At 37.6% G+C, this 14,282-nt stretch overlaps 1 protein-coding gene across 1 annotated transcript in view; it reads right to left on the bottom strand.

The window, feature by feature from the left end:
* The window catches only part of LOC307147363 (uncharacterized protein), a 149,102-nt gene that overhangs the window by 36,917 nt on the left and 97,903 nt on the right, over positions 1 to 14,282 (bottom strand). The window lies entirely within an intron of this gene.

Genomic DNA, 14,282 nt, shown 5'->3' with positions numbered 1-14,282 from the left:
GTCCAGCCATTCCAAGCTCCAAGACAAAGGGGAAGGGTTTTGCTTCTCTCTGCCTTTCCAGGTAAAGCACCATGTTGGTTCCAGACTAAATGAGGGAAAGACAGTATCAGACACATAATTATTTAAAAGTGTGTCTTAGGTTTTTATAAGAGCAGTCTTAAATTAGTTAAATACCATCTTAAATTAACTTAAAGAATTAGTTCACCCCAAAATGTAAATTTCCTAATCATTTACTCACCCCAGTGCCATCCAAGATATCCATGTCTTTCTTTCTTCAGTGGAAAAGAAATTAAGTTTTTTTGAGGAAAACATTTCAGTATGTTTCTACACAGAATAGACTTAAATGGCAACCAACTATCCCAATGTTCAAAGAAGGTTCAAATGTCCGTCTCAATGCAGCTTCAGAGTCTCTACACAATCCCAGTTGAGAAATAAGGGTCTTATCTAGCGAAACGATCGGTCATTTAAAAACAAAAAAAAACATTTATATACTATTAAACCACAAATGGCTGATGGTTTCGCTAGATAACACCCTTATTTCTCGACTGGGATTGTGTAGAGACTCTGAAGCTGCATTGAGATGGACATTTGAACCTTCTTTGAACGTTGGGATAGTTGGTTGTCATTAAAGTCCATTCTGTGTAGAATAATCCTGAAATGTTTTCCTCAAAAAACTTAATTTCTCTTCCACTGAAGAAAGAAAGACATGGATATCTTGGAAGACATTGGGGTGAGTAAATTATTAGGAAATTTTCATTTTGGGGTGAACTAATCCTTTAAAGAGTTGTGAGAAAATGAAATGCATGTCAGATTCAAGCAGCAATAAAACGATTTATCGTGCAGCCCTACAAACAGGTGTAAAGAAATGAGCCTGCTCTTTTTGTCCCCTGTTGTTTTACTTACCGGTTGTACATCAATGAATGAGGTTCTTGTCTCTTGAATAGTTGGCCGAAAGGTTTTGTGGCCAATCTTGTACACAGGCGGGGGAAGAATCACAGGCAGGATTGTAAGTGCTAGTATGCCTTTGGAATCTAAGAATAGAAAAATGACAAATTAGAACTTGTTCGTTCATCAGCTTTTAAATTAAGCAAAGTGCATTTCTAACTAAGGTCAACTTAGAATGAGTGAAATTAGCTTAAATATATAGCAGTTAAATATGTACTCTGGTAATCTGAAAACATTTAGTGTTATTAAAGGTATAGTTCACCTTAAAATGCAAATTTACTCACCCTCATGTCAAATTTACTCGCCTCATTTACTCACCCTCACGTTGATCCAAACCTTTTTTTGGAACTTTTTTTGAAGTTTCTTTCTTCTGCTGAACACAAAAAGATTTTTTAAAGAATGTCAGTAACAAGATAGTTGACGGTAACCAATGACTTCCATAATAGGAAAAAAGTAGTAGTACTATAAAAGTCAATGGCTATTGTTAACTGTTTTGTTACCAAAAATTTTTTTTAAATATCTTCTTTTGTGTTCAGGAGAAGAAAATCATTCAGGTTTGTAATAACATGAGGGTGAGTAAATGACGACAGAATTTTCCTTTTCAGATGAACTATCCCTTAAAGCAGTGCTTCTCAAACCCGTCCTGGGGACCCCATACCACTGCACATTTTGTATCTCTCCCTCATTTAACACACCTGATTCAGCTCATTAGTACAGACTGCAAAATTTAAATTGGGTGAGACATCCTAAATTATGGGGGTCCCAGGACATTTGAGAACCACTGCCTTAAACCAAGAAAGGGGCAAACAAGAACGGCTATCTATGAAATTACACTGACAACGACTAGGCACAGAAGTGGTACCCTATGCCAGCCCTACAATATAACTGATTTAAATTCACCCTACATGGTTTGACATTAAGTCTTGTCATGTGCTTGTACTTGGACAAGTAAATTGGCCATTCATGTTTTTGAGCTTATTGTGAATGGTGTAGCAAACTTTGTTAAAGGGATAGTTCGCCCAAAAATTATATTTAACCCATGATTTACTCACCCTCAAGCCGTTCGAGATGCATATGTCAATCTTTTTTCAGACGAACACATTTTCAGTTATTTTAGAAAATGTCTTAGATCTTTCAGTGGTTATAATGTGAAGCAATGGGGTTCACCTCCTTCAAGTCCCAAAATGTGCATGCATCCTTCACAAAAGTAATCCGTAGGACGTAGCGTAGAAAGCGTCGTGACGTAGAACGAACGTGACAGCGCAGCCAGAGAGCAGAGCAAAACAAAACTCTACGTTCGTTCTACGTCACGACGCTTTCTACGCTACGTCCTACGTCATACGCCAGCATCCATCTCCATGAACGCGCGTCGACCGCTACCGGAAGCCAGTTATTTTCGTTTATAAAGTTTTAAATATGTATATTTTTACGACAAAACCGCACGGATTACCCTCAGAAGGCCTTCGTTTATCCCCCTGGAGCCGGATGGATTACTTTTGTGAAGGATGCATGCACATTTTGGGACTTGAAGGAGGTGGACCCCATAGCGTCACATTATAACCACTGAAAGATCGAAGACATTTTCTAAAATAACTGAAAATGTGTTTGTCTGAAAAAAGATTGACATATGCATCTCAAACGGCTTGAGGGTGAGTACATCATGGGTTAAATATCATTTTTGGGCGAACTATCCCTTTAAGGGTTAGGGTTGGCACTGGATGCAACTGTGAAAAAAAGATTACCTACAAAGAAAGAGAATTTGAAATGCAAAATTGTTCATCACATATTTACCAGCAATTTTTCAATGAGGCACTCAAGACTCCAGTTGAGTCCATTGCTGTAAAAGAAAAGAAGGAAACATCTGATTAGTAATATCTTTACAAATTTAGCATGTCTTATACAATGTTTTTAAAATTAATTTTTATGCTGGCTCCAGTTAATTTAAAAAATATATATATAAATAATTTTAATGAATCATTACTTAATTAAAAAAATTAAATAAATAAATAGACTAAATAATTTTTAACAGCTTAATTAACTATTGTTAATTCACAAGACTGTAAACAGAAGAAATGTTAATTTTGTGGATAATTAAAAAAATATTTTATAAAATTACCTGTAGATATTTCATAGAATATTTTTTATTCATTCCAATGTATTAGTCTATCGGTATAACAATTGCCCATTGCGCCCATTGACTTATTTGATTGCAGTTTCAAGATAAGTAAAAATAATAAATAAATGTTGTTAATGTTTATTCTTCCTGGCAGTTTTTTTTTTTTAAATCATTCACGATTCAATGATCATCATAGTTATTTTAATGACTGTGAACCAAATTGCATGACAAACCAAAATAATAAATTGTATTAGGCTATTTAATACATAAGCTTGGTTCCTCCTAATGTTTTTTTTCCTCTCCATTCTGTCACCTGATGGAGTGTGGGTTCCTTGCCACTGTTGTCTCTGGCTTGCTTAGTTAGGGGCACTTAATTTTCAACAATATTATTGATTTAATTGCACTGACAATATCAGATGAGAACTGAACTGAAATGAAAACTGAATGACTCTTTTTTTCAGAGCCGGTTTAAGACCAAATTGTACTTCAGTAACTACTTTGATTATCTTTACATAGTTTCTGAACGTAACTGAAGCAACACTGAACTGACTTCAAATGAACAATGACAGTTTTTGATAAGAATTGTACTGAGCTGGACGATGACATCACTGTTTTCTGCAGAAATGCTTAGCCAAATTGAATTAAGGCGCACACACCCAAACACAGAGAACATACTGCAGCATAATTCAATATTTTATGTAAAGCTACCTTTCGAAAATGATTAACAAACACAGTTAAATAATAGGTAACGTTAGACTTACAGCTTCTTTAGCATATCCAGCCACTAGCCAGTGACGTTACACTGCATCCATCCAACACCGCCGAATCAAGTAACCCGCAACATTTCTGGAGATAAAACAGACACCAACAACTGCACTTAGACATTGTGACCGTGTTTTAAGTGGAATAATTGATTACAGACCGTGTAAAAATAATGAATGTTATGTGTAACGTAACGTTAACGTTAGCATAACGGTCGCTAGTTCGACAGACGTCGACGTCGTCAATAATTCATAGTTCATTTCAACATAACTTCTTGTTGACTTTCTGACTTCTTTGACTAACGTTACTTAACATTAGGAAAGTTGTAATAAAACAGGGTTGCTCACCTTTACGCTCGCTCCTGCTTGAACCTCTCGTCCTCCTGTTGACGTAGTGATTTGAACAGTGTGGACAAAAGCGCGCGACTCGCGAGAAGGCGCTGGGTCAAAATTTCCAAAACAAACCCAAATGCTGGGTCATTGTCAGCTGATTACGGAGAAAATAACCCAGCAACATAGTCAAAATGCTCAACCCAGCATTTGGGTTTAAAAAATAACCCAGCATTTTTTAGAGTGTAGGAAATTACGAGGCATCCAATTTTTTATATCCGCTATGCATTCCGTTAATTTTGTGAATTGGTAAGTTTCGTTAGGTTTTGAAGAAATATAGAGCTGAGTATCGTCGGCATAACAGTGAAAGCTAATTCCATGTTTCCTAATGATATCTCCTAATGGTAGCATGTACAGAGTGAAAAGCAGCGGTACGCCATACTGAACTTGTGATCGATGAGACATCTCTTCATTTTCTGCTACAAACTGATAACGGTCAGATAAGTATGATTTAAACCATGCTAGTGCAATTCCACTAATGCCAACATAATTTTCGAGTCTATTGAAAAGAATGTTGTGGTCGATAGTATCAAATGCAGCACTAAGATCGAGTAACACTAATAGAGAGACACAACCACGATCGGATGATAAGAGCAAATCATTTGTGACTCTAACGAGAGCCGTCTCAGTACTATGGTACGGTCTAAATCCTGACTGAAAATCCTCGCAGATATCATTTCTTTCAAGAAAGGAACACAGTTGTGAAGATACTGCTTTTTCTAATATCTTTGACAGAAAAGGTAGATTTGAGATCGGCCTGTAATTGACTAATTCTGTAGGATCAAGTTGCGTTTTTTTAACAAGCGGTTTAATCATAGCCAGCTTAAAGGTTTTTGGTACGTATCCTAGAGACAAAGATGAATTAATGATATTAAGAAGAGGATCTATGACCTCTGGAAGTATTTCTTTCAGTAGCTTAGTCGGTATAGGGTCTAAAATACATGTTGTAGATTTAGATGATTTAACGAGTTTAGTAAATTCTTCCTCTTCTATAGCAACGAACGAATCAAATTTTTCCTCAGGGAGACTACAATGCACTGCCTGATGTGATACTGTAGTAGACGGTTGCATAGTTATACTTTTCTCCCTGATATTATCAATCTTATAAGTGAAGAAGTTCATAAAGTCATTACTGCTGTGTTGCTTGGAAACTTCGGTGCTTGAAGCTTTCTTTTTCGTTAGTTTAGCCACCGTTTCAAATAAATACCTAGGATTATGTTTATTTTCTTCTAATAGGTTTGAAAAATAAGCAGATCTAGCAGCTTTTAAGGCCTGTCTGTAAGCAATCGAGCTCTCTTTCCATGAAATGCGAAATACCTCTAGTTTTGTTTTCTTCCAGTTGCACTCCATTTTTCTGGCTGCTCTCTTAAGGGCCTGAGTGTGCTCGTTGTACCACGGCGTTGGACTATTTTCTTTAATTTTCTTTAAACTCAACGGAGCAACTGTGTCTAAAGTGCTGGAAAAGAGAGAGTTAAAAGTTTCTGTTGCAATGTCGAGTTCTTCTAAGCTATCTGGGATGCTGAGATGATGAAACTGATCAGGAAGATTATTGATAAAGCAATCTTTAGTGGCAGAAGTGATAGGTCTAACATATTTGAAACACGGAGTCGGCTTTGCAGCCTTGGCTAAATGAAGTTTACACGAGACTAGATAATGATCTGAGATGTCATCGCTCTGCTGCAGAATTTCAACGGCATCAACATCTATTCCGTGTGATAATATTAGATCTTGAGTATTGTTCCCTGTACTGCTGTTGCATGATGATCTCCAAGATGGCGCCGACCAGTGTTGTGGCTTGCCGTCGCTCCTCTATGTTTTTTAGTTTGTTTGTTTTTTATGTCTTCTTAAATGTTTTATTTTGTCCATGCCAGTCACTGTGGGTTTACGACCACACTACCCTGTTTCAGATTCGTTCGCATGTTGTGGACTTGTCGATAAGCAGTGCAAACAAGTGTGCCTTTTCCTATCACACGCTGCCATCGTATTTACAGCGTTCTCTGGATGGATGTGCGTGTTGCAGGCAAAAGCGGCGCCGACGACGAGGGAGACGTTCAGGTGCTCACGTGAAGCAGAGATTCTTGCGGAGGTCTTGTGCTGTTGTGCAGTTTGCAACAGTTGACGGCATCATGGATCGTGCTGCGGATCTTCGGGGTTGGCGGTGTTCTCATTTGTTGCCAGTGTATCCGGATGGAGGTTCGTCAGCGCTGCGGTTTTATCAGGATGCAAAGTTTTCATCACATGTCAGAGGTGCAGATTTGAGCAACTTGATCGGTCTTAAGACGGTAAAGTCGGGCCTTATTACAGCGGCCCCCATGGTTGTACAGACTTTACAGATGTCGCTTGTAAATGCGCGCTCGATTTCAAACAAGACATTCATCTTAAATGATTTTATATTGCATAATGTCTTGGACTTCCTATTTATTACAGAGACATGGATAAATCGGGATGAGTGTAGTCCTTGCGAGGAAATTTGTCCACCTGACTATATGTTAATTAATACCCCGAGACTGATGGGTCGTGGTGGGGGTTTAGCTACTGTTTGTAAGCAGCAGTATAAATGTCACCGTTTATCGACCGCATGTTACTCGAGCTTTGAGGTTCAGTTATTAAGAATTGAGTTTTATAAGTCTGTTTTGGGAGTAGTTGTTTATCGACCTCCAAAGTATAGCCAAGTTTTTATTCAGGAATTTTCTGAGTTCTTATCCACTATTTTATTATTGTCTGATCATATTTTACTTGTTGGGGATTTTAACATTCATATTTGCTGCCCTGGGAAGCCTTTGGAGAAGGAGTTTTCTGATCTGATGGACTCATTTAATTTTATACAACATGTATTTGGTCCCACACATGAAAAAGGACATACTTTGGACCTTGTTTTTTCTTTAGGTCTGTCTATCTGTGATGTTGTTGTAAATGATGCCTGTATTTCAGATCATTTGCCTGTTACTTTTAATGTAAATGTGCAAATTGAGAAGGTGGAGCATCAGCTTTCTTATATACGCTCCCGTACAATCACTCAGTCTACACCTCAGGCGTTTGGTGATATTTTTATTACTCTTTCTGATGTATCATGGCCTGAGTCTGTAGCTATTACGGCAGATCCAGATGAGTTACTTATTGCTTTTAATTCTGTGTGTTCTGGAGTTTTAGACTCTGTTGCTCCATATAAGATCAAGCATAGTAAGGTTAATCATCAGCCGTGGTTAAATGAACAAACTCGGGCTCTTAGACAGCAGTGTAGGCGAACAGAACGGGTTTGGAAAAAGGATAAACTTATGATCTCTCAACAGATTTTTCGTGATTTACGTATGGGATATCAGAAGGCTGTAAAGGATGCTAAATCAGCCTTTTTTTTTCAAAATTATATCACAGCATTCAAAATCACCTAAAATTTTGTTTCAATCTATTAATAGGTTTCTAAACTCAAACACTGTCTCAATACTACCATCCACTGAGTGTTGTGAGAAGTTTTTAAATGTCTTTTTAGACAAAGTTAACACAATTAGATCTGGTTTTCATGACTGGAATGGCTTGACAGGAGATATTTTAAAAAATGTCAGCACGTTTGATAAATTTGATTTGGTTTCAATTAAGGATATTAGTCTTATTATTGGTAAGTTGAAACGCCCAGCTGCTAGTTGGGATGTTTTGCCTTTTGATTTGTTGGCTGCGACATTCGATTACACTGGGCCTTGTATTACTGCTATTGTTAATTGCAGTCTTTATACAGGCACTTTTCCTTTAAGTTTTAAGCATGCGGTTATTCAGCCCCTTCTTAAAAAGCCCACTCTTGACCCGTTGGATTTTAAAAATTATCGGCCCATTTCAAAGCTGCCTTGTATTTCTAAAATTTTGGAAAAGGTAGTTTTATCTCAGTTAAGTTCTTTTTTGGCTAGAAACGAGGTGTTAGATGTCTTTCAGTCTGGTTTTCGGGCAGGACACAGTACTGAATCAGCTTTACTGCGAGTCTCAAATGATCTATTACTTATTGCAGACTCGGGCAATACTGGGGCTCTAATCATGTTGGATCTTAGTGCAGCTTTTGATTTAATTGATCACGATATTCTTATTAATCGTTTGGAACACGTTGTAGGGCTGAGAGGGACGGTTTTAAAATGGTTTTCCTCATATTTAAGGGGGCGTTCAATTTCTGTCAGGGTTGGGGATTTTTCCTCCGGGTCAGTTTCTCTGGATTGTGGAGTACCTCAGGGTTCGATTCTGGGACCTATTCTCTTTTCTCTGTTTTTGCTGTCTTTAGGCCAAATTTTCAAGAAATATGGTATATTTTATCACCTATATGCCGATGACATTCAGATTTACTTACCGATTGGAGCTGGAGGATCAAGCCCTAATTTATCCCTGGTTGCTTGTTTAAAGGAGGTGACTAGTTGGTTAGAGCAAAACTGCTTGCAGTTAAATGCCAGCAAGTCTGAAGTTATGGTGTTTGGGATGAAGAAGGATGACAGTGGTTTAACCGATTTCCTAGGTATATGGGAAACATACGTTCAGCCTAAAATAAGAAATTTAGGTGTAATTTTTGACTCTGCTCTTATGTTTGACCATCAGGTTAAAAATGTGGTAAAAAATTGTTTTTATCAGTTAAGGACTATTGCGAAAATGAAATCTTTTTTGTCTGTTCCTTATCTGGAAACAGTGATTCACGCATTAATTTCCTCACGCTTGGATTACTGTAATGCTCTATATGTAGGAATTAGTCAATCTCTTATTTCAAAATTGCAGCTGGTTCAAAACGCTGCAGCGAGGCTCCTTACTGGTATTAAGAAAAGGGAGCATATTACACCTGTTTTGAAAAGGCTTCATTGGCTCCCTATGAAATATCGGATACAGTATAAGGTTTTGTTATATGTTTATAAAGCTGTTCACGAGTTGGCCCCGGAATATATCAAGGATTTGGTGCTTATGAACTCTGGTAGATCTCAAAGGTCCTTTAATTGTTTAAATTAAATTAAATTAAATTAAATTAAATTAAATTAAATTGTTCCAAGAACTCGTCTTAAAACTAAAGGGGATCGAGCTTTTTCAGTCGTTGGCCCTAGACTGTGGAATGCTCTTCCCCCTGATATTAGATCTGCACCGTCAGTTGATGTTTTTAAAATTCGTGTGAAAACGTATTTGTATTCTGTTTCTTTTAATTCTTGACTCTGTCATTGTATATTATGTTTTTTGTATGTTTTTTTCTTGCTTTTAGATGTACAGTCCTTTGGTCTACGTTGTAGTAGAAAGGGCTATATAAATAAATGAGACTTGAGACTTGAGACTTGAGAGTATGATTACGACGATGAGTAGGTCCTGACACGTGTTGTCTAACTCCAATTGAGTTTACAATGGCTTTAAATGCCAATCCCAATGCATCTTTTTCATTATCGATGTGTATATTAAAATCACCAACAATTAGTACTTTATCTGCAGTCAATATTAATTCTGATAGAAAGTCTGCAAATTCTTTGATAAAATCTTTATGGTGCCCTGGTGGCCTGTATACAGTAGCCAGCACAAATCTCAAACGTGATTTATCATTTATACTATATATTTTTACAATAAGTACTAACACTTCAAAAGAATTATATTTAAAACTTGATTTCTTAGTGGTTTTGCAAATATTACTATAGATTACAGCAACTCCTCCCCTTTGCGTTTCAGACGAGGCTCATGTTTATAACAGTAATTTTGCGGGGTGGACTCATTTAAAGGAATGTAATCGTTTGGTTTTAGCCAGGTTTCTGTCAAACACAGCACATCTAGGTTATTATTTGAAATCATATCATTAACAATGAGTGCTTTTGAAGTAAGCGATCGAATATTCAGCAACCCAAGCTTTAGCATTGTCATTATATCTGTTTTTTATTTGTTGAACATCAATTAAACCTTAGATGGGTTTAAACGTTTTTTGGATTTCCAAATTCGGGGAACAGACACAGTCTCTATATGATGATAGCTAGGTGAAAGAGGCTCTATGTGATGGGATTTATCTGACCTGGGTGATGCGAGGCCGCTAGCAGACAGTCGGTTTAGCCAGTCTGTCTGCTTCCTGACCTGAGCCCCAGATTGTCATGTTTGAGCTCTAAGACTATGAGCCATATTACTAGAGAGAAGAGCAGCACCATCCCAGGAGGGATGAATACCATCTCTTTTCAACAGGTCAGGTTTGCCCCAAAAACTTTTCCAATTGTCTATAAATTCTATATTATTAAGCGGACACCACTTAGACAGCCAACCGTTAAGCGAACACAATCTACTAACTATCTCATCACTCCTGCGAACAGGAAGGGGGCCAGAGCAAATTACAGTGCTTGACATCGTACTTGCGAGTTCACACACCTCTTTAATATTAATTTTGGTGATCTCCGACTGGCGGAGTCGAACATCATTAGTGCCGACGTGAATAATGATCTTAGAGAATTTACGATTAGCATTAGCCAGCACTTTTAAATTTGCTTTGATGTCAGGCGCTCTGGCTCCCGGCAAACATGTGACTATGGTGGTTGGTGTCTCTATTTTCACGTTCCGTGTAATAGAATCGCCAATAACTAGGGCACAATCATTCTCAGTGGGTGTTTCACTGAGCGGGGCAAATCGATTTGTTATGGTAATCGGAACGGAAGAGTGTTTTTTTGATCCGCGACTAGAGCGATCCCTCACTGTCACCCATTTGCCTGGCTGCGCAGGCACTAATTCAGCTGGAACCGAATCATGTAAAGAGTTCACTATGCTAGGCGCATCCAAAATAGTATCTGAAGCTCTAGCACTCTTACTATCCTCAATTAAAGTTTGGATGCGTGTTTCTAGTTCTGAAATCTTCTCTGTCAGCCTAACTGTCTCCTTGCATTTATCACATATAAATCCTATATTGCCAACAGAGAAGTCTATGCTAAACATGTGACATGAAGTGCAGGTGACAATAACAGGACAAGACATTACTCACCGTGTTTGTTGAGTGATTCTTACTCACCTGAGCTTTTATGAACTCAAAGGCGCGAGCGCGCGAGAGAAAAATAAATAAATAAAAATAGCTGAGTGCACGGGTGGCGCGTTAGCAGGCTAGCGAATTACTAGCGTGTTGTGCTAGTAGTAACGGAAGCTAGCGATGTCAGGTTAATCTGAGATGTTGGGTAAGCTGTATTTAGTAGTAGTATAAACAACTAGAAATTGTAGTAAATGATGGTTCAAAACAAGGAAATACGAGGCTAAGACGGAGCTTACAGCACCGAAGCAAACACACTCACAGCAGGCAGCCCCATGTCAATTTCGGTCTTGGTGAGTATCCTCTAGTGATCTCAAACTCAATTCCTGGAGGGCCACAGCTCTGCACAGTTTTGCTCCAACCCTAATCAAACACACCTGATCCAGCTAATCAAGGTCTTCAGTATTACTAGAAACTTCCTTGCAGGTGTGAGTTGGAGCTGGTTGGAGCTAAACTGTGCAGAGCTGTGGCCCTCCAGGAATTGAGTTTGAGATCAAATAAGCATAAATCGCACGTGACCGTGTAATGAAAACAGGATCCGTGCACTAGCTCTTAAAGTGACAGCAGACATATGTGTCTGTCATTAATTTGGTTGTCAAAACAACAAAACATAGCTTTCATTTTAAGGAATCAGGATTAATAGCCTATGTATTTAATTTAGTCAGGACTAAAATACTACCCAGTGTTATTTTACATTTGATTACTTTATTCAGTCTCTGTAGTATTTCTGAATACTAGTGTTAGACCTAAGCAAAAACTTTTCTCTTTATTTCTCTTTATTGGTATCTTTATTCTATTGTATTTATTTGTGCTACTTTTTTCAATTTAATTCAAAGACTGAAATCAAGCTTCCTTGAGTTGTGTAAATTCTTAAGAACAAAATTACCCCATTGTAAAAATGCAATGGGTAAGCATACATTTAGGTGAGATAAATGTAATTAAAAAAAAAAAGTCTAAACTCCCCCCTCAAATTAAAAATTCCCTCCCATAAGAATCACCTAATTTTCCAAAATGAAATTCAGGCCCTGCAATGGTGGCTGAGTCTGTGATCTGAACACTTTACCTCAGAGCATCCGTTTACTGAATGAATTGAGAATATCACCTGAAAATCCGACAATAACATCAGCAATTTTCATTCAAGCAGCTGATTTCTGAAAATGAATGTAAAATTAAATGTATATTGCAGCACAGGGTGAAATCATTTACGATGATTTGAGACAAATATAATGTAAATTTAATATAAAACGATGTAAATGACGCTCTGTGTCGCGGCAGGATTTTGAACAAGGTCCTGAGCCGTTGCTGGGCGCCGTCGGTGTGTGTAGGCTACACTCATACAGAATGTGTTCGAATTTTAAAGACGTGACGCTGCGCTTCTCGTCCGGTGTGCGACCACCTTTAAGGTGCTGTTTTCTTTGAAGCCGAAGAACTCTGTTCTTAATACTGGCGAGCTTACTTTTTTCGGGTGTGGACAGAGTGTTTTATTCTAGCTGCGCGGGCGAGCGCTGCGTCGTCTTCTTGTTTGATAGGTGTACGCGTGTGCAATACAGCCACCTGAGAGGTCAACAAGGTACTGGCGCTGTAGTATTTACGTGTCATGTTATCATAAGAGTCCTATTCATTTTCAACATTGTGGTTATCGCCAATACCGGTATATTGTCACACTCTAAATTAACACGATGTCGATATTTCATACTTTGAATATCACGATTATCGTCAACACCGGTATATTGTGACACCCCTACTTTGAACCCTTGTTAATCTCACAATCCACTTCACGAGAGTAGACTGAATTCAAATCTCCTGCTTGCCCTTGATACAGATCCAAAGTCGACTGATGATCAGCTAACCGTTGTGGGCGGGACTAAACAGCGGAAACGTAATGGCGGCGAATTTGAATCTGCGTCATCGCGCCCGCACGCACACACACATACACACACACACACACAAAGCCCATGCCCTGAATGTGCAGCAACCATAGGGCAGCAATGGAGATTTGGAAATATATTAATAAAATAAACATGAAATTATGGGAGAATAAGACAATGAAATAATGATCAAAATGAGCATCTATTTGCAAGACAAGATTAAAAGACTATAGCCTATGCAATAAAAAAGAATTCAATACAGGCCTAGTGTAGCCTATGTAGGGTAGGCTACTGTATGTACAAATACTATTATTTAACCTTAAAAAAACTCACTTTAACCCCCACATGCTTAATAATCTGTAAGGACAACATATTGAATAGATGCAGATTTCTGCAGTTATACCTTCTTTTCTTTGTTTTCTAATTTCACAGAAAAAAATCTGTAAAATATTACTTTGTAAAAATACAGACAAGTTTCTTTTAAACCAAAATACAAGCAATTACCTGTAAATTTAATAGTGGACCTTTAAATTACAGCAAATATCTGTAAAATAACAGGCATTCACTGTAATGACAAAATGGTACAATTCTGTAAAAAAATAGACCATTACCTGTAAAATTACACCTTTTTTTACAGTGTAGGCAACATAAATAAAACCCCAAAATGTAGACATTTACATTATTTATTTACTTAAGAACAATCAAATAGTACAAAAACAAAAATAAGACAAAAAACTGAACAGAAAAAAAAAACAATTTATCTTTTTGATCTTCTCAGCTCTGTGAGCTTCGAATTGATAGATGTGCCTATCTGAGCTAGGCATCATGTATGACAGTTGCCAAAGTGAGATATGAGCTACAAAATGACCATCCTGCCATGAGCTATATAGGAGACATATCTTGTATGTACATATAGGGCTTATACAGTGCTATGCATAAGTTTAGACACCCATGCTAAAGTTGACTAAAAAGAGGAATAAAAAATCATATTTTGGAAATTGAACTTAATGCCTTAATTAAAATATTTTGGAAAAATCCAACCTTTAAGGACACCAATTTTCTTTGTGAATGAATAATGTATCGTAAATAAATAAGTGTTCTTCCTTAAAATACAGGGTGCATAAGTTTGGACACCCCTATGTTAAATTCCCATAGAGGCAGGCAGATTTTTATTTTTAAAGGCCAGTTACTTCATGGATCCAGGATACTATGCATCCTGA

This window comes from Squalius cephalus (assembly GCF_949319135.1).
Source record: "Squalius cephalus genome assembly, chromosome: 19".
Taxonomy (NCBI): Eukaryota; Metazoa; Chordata; class Actinopteri; order Cypriniformes; family Leuciscidae; genus Squalius; species Squalius cephalus.
The sequence above is the reverse complement of the archived record's forward strand: the minus strand, read 5'-3'. Positions and strand labels throughout refer to the sequence as shown.